This window comes from Saccopteryx bilineata, chromosome 8 (genome assembly GCF_036850765.1).
Source record: "Saccopteryx bilineata isolate mSacBil1 chromosome 8, mSacBil1_pri_phased_curated, whole genome shotgun sequence".
In the NCBI taxonomy this organism is placed as follows: Eukaryota; Metazoa; Chordata; class Mammalia; order Chiroptera; family Emballonuridae; genus Saccopteryx; species Saccopteryx bilineata.
Genome location: NC_089497.1, coordinates 55,328,439 through 55,336,720, shown reverse-complemented (window position 1 = coordinate 55,336,720; position 8,282 = coordinate 55,328,439).

Genomic DNA, 8,282 nt, shown 5'->3' with positions numbered 1-8,282 from the left:
AAGTTTGGCAGAATAAATCTTTTTTTTTTTTTAACAGGGACAGAGAAAGAGTCAGAGAGAAGGACAGACAGGGACAGACAGACAGGAATGGAGAGAGATGAGAAGCATCAATCATCAGTTTTTTGTTTTGACACCTTAGTTGTTCATTGATTGCTTTCTCATATGTGCCTTGACCACGGGCCTTCAGCAGACCAAGTAACCAGCGACCTTGGGTCGAAGCTGGTGAGCTTTTTGCTCAAACCAGATGAACCCGTGCTCAAGCTGGCGACCTCGGGGTCTCGAACCTGGGTCCTTCCGCATCGCAGTCCGACGCTCTACCTACTGCACCACCGCCTGGTCAGGCGGCAGAATAAATCTTTATAAAACAACTTACTATAGTTAAATCTATTTTTTATCTATACTTTGGTTGCTCTGCTACCGCCCAGCATGAGAGCTGGAACGCCCACTAGTGGGTGGTAGGGACCAGGTTGACTACCACTGCTCTAGCCTGTTCTCTCATTTTCTGAGCAGTCATTTAGAAGCCTTCTTGTGGTTCTGTTACTATGAATTCAGGATTCTGTGCTCAGAGTTGAACCATAACCGCCTTCTAAAGTGGTCAGTGGGAGCATGAAGGGAAGTTAGATGGACAGAGCCTTGGATTAGGGCAATCCAGTGCTGGGTACCCATCTCTACTTCTGATTCTTGATGGTTTTCAAATCCATAACATGGGATAGCAATTCCTGTTGTGGACAGAAAAGGGACCTGTTGGGCGGATAAAATGTATTATGCTCACTTTGTTAAAGATGGCGCTGCCCACATCGAGGCCGTTGCCCAAGTGATATTAATGTGTGTCTCTGTGGGCTGTGGGCAGGCCGAATCCTTGTAGCCTGGGGCTTGGTTTTGGGACTAAGCCTTTCCCACTCTTTTTGATGTGGGGTTGTACAATCCCCTCATGTCTCTGATAAGTGACTTTGTATTAGAGACTTCCCTATTTTGTATATTGGATTAAAGGTGTGATTCCTACACTATAAAATGGGGGCAGAATGGGAGCTTGCTCTCTCGGTTCCTGAGATTATCATTAGAGGATACAGCAGAGAGGAAAGCAGAGTAAGGCCACGTGGAGGAGGCCAGGAGAAGCAGGCAAGATGGTGGAGTGCTAAGTAAGCAGCCAGTTTGTGCAAAGTTTGTGCAGGGAGAAGGAAGGAGATGGGGAACAGAGGTGAATAAAGTCTGGTGAGCTAGAAATCTTTGATTCTAGGGAACTCGGATAAGTCAGTAGCTTTGTGAGCACTGAATGTGAGTGGGTTTTGGAGCCCAGTGTGTGTTTTTACTTGCCCGCCGGGTGCAAGCTAGGATTAAAGTTGATGGCTCACCAGTTTGGGGCTCTATTGTTTCTTTACCGACTGTCCGAATCCGATGCGAACCTGCATGGGCCAGGCGGCTGTGTTGATGGTAGCCGTGGCCACTGGCTTTACAGGACCACATGCTGAACCGGACAAGCTCAGGGGAGGCCTGTGAGGTGGCCTCAGAGACCTAAAGTAACCACACAGGATGGTCTAGAATTAAAACTTTCCAACTAAAAGCAGTTCATGGTGGGTATCATGTCCTAGAGTGGTATTTTTCCCTGAAAAAGGTCAATATATACATTAACTGAGCCAGTGTGTTGTCTTAAGTTTTTGCATCTCCAATGCCTGATAAATAACATACCTTTAAAATGTAAGAGTAACCTTTTCCAGAGCCCTCAGGCCACAAATCCCCTCATTGTTGTTAATTGTTAACTGTTAACCTATTCCATACCTGCTTATATAAAAGAAGGATGTGTCTTATGTGTTTGGACATTGACATCCTCTGTTCCACCTAACAAAGGACAATGAGGAGGAGAAGGCACTGCAGAGGCTGAACCAACAGGTGAGCGAAGTACTACAGGGGGCAAGGTCCCCTCTCACCCTTAGCAATGTCCTCCCTGTGATGGCAGGAAAATGTGACAGATTGGAAAACTTCTGCGGATGCCTCCTGCTGGTGTCAAAGCTCCTCACTTAGCTTTACATTCCTTAAGAGCTTCCCCTCCCTGGGGTTGGGGGAGGGACCTGGCAAGACCAGCTGAACTGCCCAAGCCGTATCTAGGTCACCTTGAAGCTGAAAAAGCAAGGCTCCATCCAACCCTGTTTCCCTGGACACAGGACGATAGGACAGGGAGGAGATTAAGCAGCAGGACAAAATGAATTGCTCTGCCATCCAGGGGCCTCCCGTAGCACGCTGCTGTCACAGCCCTTCTGATGCTGTCGTGGCTGCATTCTCACGCCTGTCTCCCTGACCGGTTGTAAGCAACTTGTAGTCAGGGACCTCGTCATGCTTTATAGCAAAACACAATACATTTTTCCTGTTAAATAAAAATAAAAACATTACAGAGAAGGCTGAGGTCCTCTGCGACCCTCTTTGTGTTCTAGCACCCCCAAACCCAGGCCTTACCCAGGATGAGTCTAGATATTTTTTTCTACACATATCACTGAATGGATATCATATACATATTTAGCTTACACGAATTCAGTTTTAGCCCAAACAGAACAAAATAATACCGTTCCGCACACCTGAGCTGATGGCCTGGGGAAGTATAGGATAAATGTCATAATCCCTCAGTTAAAACCCAGGTCTCTGAGCTGTCCTGTGCTCCTCAGAATGTGACCATTTTACCACCATTGGTGATGATTTAAAATGTTTTTAAGGGTAGCCTGATCAGGCAGTGGCGCAGTGGATAGAGCGTCAGACTGGGATGCAGAGGACCTGGGTTCAAGACCCCTAGGTCGCCAGCTTGAGCGCGGGCTCATCTGGTTTGAGCAAAAAGCCCACCAACTTGAACCCAAGATTGCTGGCTCCAGCAAGGGGTTACTCGGTCTGCTGAAGGCCCGTGGTCAAGGCACATATGAGAAAGCAATCAATATACAACTAAGGTGTTGCAATGTGCAATGAAAAACTAATGATTGATGCTTCTCATCTCTCTCCATTCCTGTCTGTCTATCCCTCTCTCTGACTCACTCTCTGACTTTGTAAAAAATAAATAAAATTAAAAAATAAAATAAAATGTTTTCAAGGGTAATATTGACAGTACTTGATTTTTGACTTAAACCTTTTTTTTGTTTGTTTTTTTAAAAAAATTTTTTTAATTCATTTTAGAAAGGAGAGAGAGAGAGAGAGAGAGAGAAGGGGGGAGGAGCAGGAAGCATCAACTCCCATATGTGCCTTGACCAGGCAAGCCCAGGGTTTCAAACCAGCAACCTCAGCATTTCTAGGTCGACGCTTTATCCACTGCGCCACCACAGGTCAGGCCAAATTTTTTTTTTTAAGATTTTATTTATTCATTATAGAGAGGGGAGAGAGAGAGGGGGGGGAGAGGAGCTGGAAGCATCAACTCCCATATGTGCCTTGACCAGGCAAGCCCAGGGTTTTGAACTGGCAACTTCAGCGTTTCCAGGTTGACACTTTATCCACTGTGCCACCACAGGTCAGGCGGTCAGGCCAATTTTTGACTTAAACCTTAACTTTTGAACCCAACCCCTCCCTATAGGAGCTGCACTGTATACACCCACTTGGGATCTGTGGAGTGCCATGATGCCCAGGGCAAAACCTGGAATGCACTGATAAAGTTAACTCCTGTATCAAGACTTACAAAACAGAGGCTGCCCCAGTAGCCCAGCCTATAAATCTGAACCTTAGTCAGCCTGGATTCACTTACAGAAATGCCTCGCTGTGGAGGAAACCCAACACCTTCCTCCACCCAGTCGCAAGCCTCCCACTCAGGTTCAACTCGCTTTCCTTGCAGTAAGATAGGACCTGGCAGCCGCTAAAAAAGCCCCTGACCTCCTAGCCAAGTATGCCCTGTTTCCACATGGCCGCTCCTACTGCTCTGGAAAACCCGCTCCTGCCCACCGCCCCTCAGAAAGTGCCTCGCTGCTGGTGAGGCACTGTACTCCCCTCCGTGGATTCTTGTCCTTGACTAAAGCACATCAGACTCCTTACTCAATTGTTTTCGTTTTGTCATTTGACAATAGGAATGCTCTGTAATGTTTCAGGACAGAGGAAAAGAAAGAAGGACCCCAGAGTGGGCGTACCTTACAAAGGAAGGAAATCCTGGCTACATGTTATTCTGAGTAACGGTGTTTCTGACTTGGCTGAGAATATATCCAGAGGGCACCATCACTCTGCTTATGTATAATGTGGGCCTTGAACTGTGGACATTTGGGGGCTACCCCTCAGCGCAGATATTGTGGGCTTCCTGTTCTAAACACGGTGTCATGCTAATAGGGCCTCTATCAGCAGGAAATACCAATGGGCATCAGCTGTGATTTCAAAATCTGACTCAAGCCAGAGGTACTTTTTGTTTTTTTGTTTTTATTTTTATTTATTTATTTATTTATTTATTTATTGTATTTTTCTGAAGCTGGAAACGGGGAGAGACAGTCAGACAGACTCCCGCATGCGCCCGACCGGGATTTACCTGGCACGCCCACCAGGGGGCGATGCTCTGCCCCTCCGGGGCGTTGCTCTGTTGCGACCAGAGCCACTCTAGCACCTGGGGCAGAGGCCAAGGAGCCATCCCCAGTGCCTGGGCCATCTTTGCTCCAATGGAGCCTCTGCTGCGGGAGGAGAAGAGAGAGACAGAGAGGAAGGAGAGGGGGAGGGGTGGAGAAGCAGATGGGCGCTTCTCCTGTGTGCCCTGGCCGGGAATCAAACCCGGGACTTCTGCATGCCAGGCCAACGCTCTACCACTGAGCCAACCGGCCAGGGCCAGAGGTACTTTTTGAAGGAAACAGGACTCACTGCTTCTCTCAAGACCAGTGCAACTTTCAGCCTACCTCCCCTCGCTACATTTTTGGGTGTCTGGTCTCCTGCCAGATACTTGAGGGTTTCAGGATCCTGCTTGATGATCATTGTCATATTTTTCCTACCCACCAATTCTTCCTTAACCTCGAGTTTTACTTTACTGTCAAATATATTGGTTTTTGGACATTCTGAGCAGTGATTCTTACAATGGCGAATCTCTTGCGAAAGAGGGGAGGGAAGTGAACAGCTCATTTTTACAATGTTAAAGGTTGTTCTAGAGTTGCACAATCAGCTCAGAATTGCCAGATAATTTCCCTTCCGATCTGGCCAGTGGAGGGAAACAGCTGCATTAAGAGAACAGCCAAGCTCCTGCACAGCGGTTCCGGGGCAGGCAGGGCAGAGCTGGGACCAAGCGGCTAAGCACCTATTGTGTGAGCCATTTAGCCCCAGAAAAGGCATCAAAGCCAGAGCTGTTCATCCCTTCCAGCAGGGTAGAAAGTGGGGATTAGAAGGGCCATTAGAATACAGCCATGCATTTTTTAGTTTTATTTTCAATCCTTTCCATTTACAAATGAGAAATCTGAAGCTCGAAAAGGGGAAGTATCTGATTCAAGATCACATATTTGCATTATTGGCAGAGAAGAAACGAGAACTCAGGTCTTCTGACTTCCAATTTCTGTGTCGTTTCCTTCACACCACACTTTGGAAACGCTAGGAGAAATAAAGTTAAGCCATCTTTATCACCAGATTTCTGAGCCTTTAATATGCTGACTTGCATTGTGTCTTTTTAAGAGAAGAATATGGTTTTCAGATTTTCCCAAACTTTTTAACCAGGTAATACAGTGTCTATATACACTCTTCAGAGGAGGATTTGAGGCTTTCTCATACCAGTGTAGGAAATCCTGCTCCTACATCATGCTGTTAATATTAAGTGCTACCCAAAAAAAGGATCTAACATAATCCCTACAATCCACATTATGCAACACTGATGCTGACATCCAGGATATTCAGCAAACAGCAAACAGCACCAGTCATTCCAAAGACTCGCTATAGACTCTGCATCTCAAAATGCAGAAGTATGTGTGGTGGGGTGGGGAGATGCAGGTAGGACAAGGGTTAATGGTCAGCTTCTTCCTGACACGCAGAATCTATCTAAGCATATCTGAGGTTTAGGGCTGGTCAGCCTGTATAAATATGCATTGACCGTGCTTCTGTGATGTGTTCTAGATCCTTGCCCTCAAGGAGTTCAAGTCTAATAGGGGAACCAGTATATAAAGGAGAGAGAACTCTGATAGATGCAATGATAGAGTATGTATCACAAGGCAAAGTTAAAAGTATTGAGGAGAGAGTGAAAAGTTAGGCCTGTAGAAGGGGAGCAGAGTTTGAGGCTGGAGCAGCTTCCCAGAGGGGCCCCTTCCACTGGCTAGTAAAGGTCCAGATGGCTGAATGGCGTAAAGATGAGAGCATGGTATGTACAAAGAGGGGAGAAACAACACGGCATTTGGGGGCAGCATAGGTGATTGAGTCTTGTTAGGGGAGAGGGGAAGAGTCTCAGGGATTTGAGTGTGTGGGTTTTCGGAAGTAGTCTGAGGTGTTTGCACTTCATTTGTGAGGTCTAACGTTAAAAAGTTAGCCAGGGGAGGGATTTAGCCAGTTTGCACCAGTTCGGCAGAACGATACCTAACTTCTTGTGGAGTTTGGCAAACCAGTTGTTAAAATGGCACTTGTAATCAGGGTTCTCTCTAAGGTGGGCACCTGGGCAGCTGTCCAATGTGAAAATCACAAATTTACATTCCTTATTCTTGTTTAACGTTCATCTGAGCAACAGTGTATTCTAAGCACCTGTAGTAATGTTCATTCCATCCATAGGTGAAAAAAGTTGCAAGTAAGGACACTAATCAAGAAGCAATATGGAAATATCTTAAATAACAGTTTTATTGTTTTTTGTCAGGTATTATTTAATATTTTTTCATTAATATTTTAAAACTTATAACATAATCTAGTTTTGTGTTCCTCTTTTATTGTTCTTATTTAAGAATAAAAAGCATAAAATAAACTACCTTTTGGTATACCTTTCTTTATACTTAAAATGATCATTAGAGTAGAGAACCGGTTGTTAAATCATTTGAATCCCACACTGGAGTCAGCCCAGTCTCCCTCACGAATGCCTACCATTCTGTGACTCTGTGGAGAATCAGCCACCTCCTCAGGGCAGACCAAGATTCCAAGTTACCCGGTCAACAGATGACATTTTGTGAGTGGGAGTGGGGGGGACTGAGTTTCACAATAGCCTCTTCTACCACGTACAAGTTAAAAATGGAACCCGATGCCTACCTGCAACCTAGAGAAGCCATGCTTTTTGAGATGGAAGAATTTTGACAAATCCATGCTCATAACTCTTTTAGTAATTGAGAGAGCAGACTCTAAGAGAAGTGTTGGTAAAAGCAGCAGCAGCAGCACCAGAGTGAGAGCCTGTGTCTCCCACACCCAGGACCAGCGCATTCTCAGCTTTCAGTTAAGCTATACATGCCAGGAGCTATCATCAGGCTTGTGCTTTGTTTATCTAACACATTTATTCACTCTCTTCTGTCAACTTGGTTTTAAGAACTGAGGATTCACAAAGGACAAAAACCTGGTATCGTTCTTTGAGAAACCCAAGTAAAAGGGTGGGGCTGTTAGACCGTGAGGGGCTCTGGTGGCTCTAGAGTCTGCAGAGCATGCTGGGTGAAACGGAACGGTCTATCTATAGTGTCAGATGATTATTGTAAAGCCAGTAGCCACGGCCACCATCACAGCCACCTGGCCCATTCAGGTTCGCATAGGATTCGGACAGACGGTAATGAAACAACGGAGCCAGGAACAGTGAGCCATCATCGTTAATCCTAGCTTGCACCCGCAGGCAAGTAAAAACACACACTGGGCTCCAAAACCCACTCATTCAGCGCTCACAAAGCTACTGACTTATCCGAGTTTCCTAGAATCAAAGGTGTCTACCTCACCAGCTTTATTCACCTCTGTTCCCCATCTCCTTCTCTCTACACAAACTGGCTTCTTCTTCAGCATCCCATCATCTTGGCTGCTTCTCCTTTCCTCCACGTGGCCTTTATCTGCTCTTTTCTTTGCTCTCCTCTCTCTAATGCTAATCTCAGGAACTGACAGGAAACGAGAGAGAACAAGCTCCCGGTCTGCCCCCATTTTATAGTGTAGAAATCAAAACCTTTAATCCAATATACAAATAAGGAAGTTTCTGATACAAAGTCACTTATTTGAGGCATAATGGGATGATAGTGCATCACCCTACATCATGCAATCAGTCAAAGTTGTGGGGAAAAGTCTTAAAACTAAGCCTTAGGCTATAACGACCTAGCCTGCTTACAGCCTGTCCCCCACGCCCAATACAAACTATAAGTGAGCAAACATATATATCATATTTTAAAACTTATTTGACCAACATTCCACCCCTTTTGCTCACTTCACAATCTAAA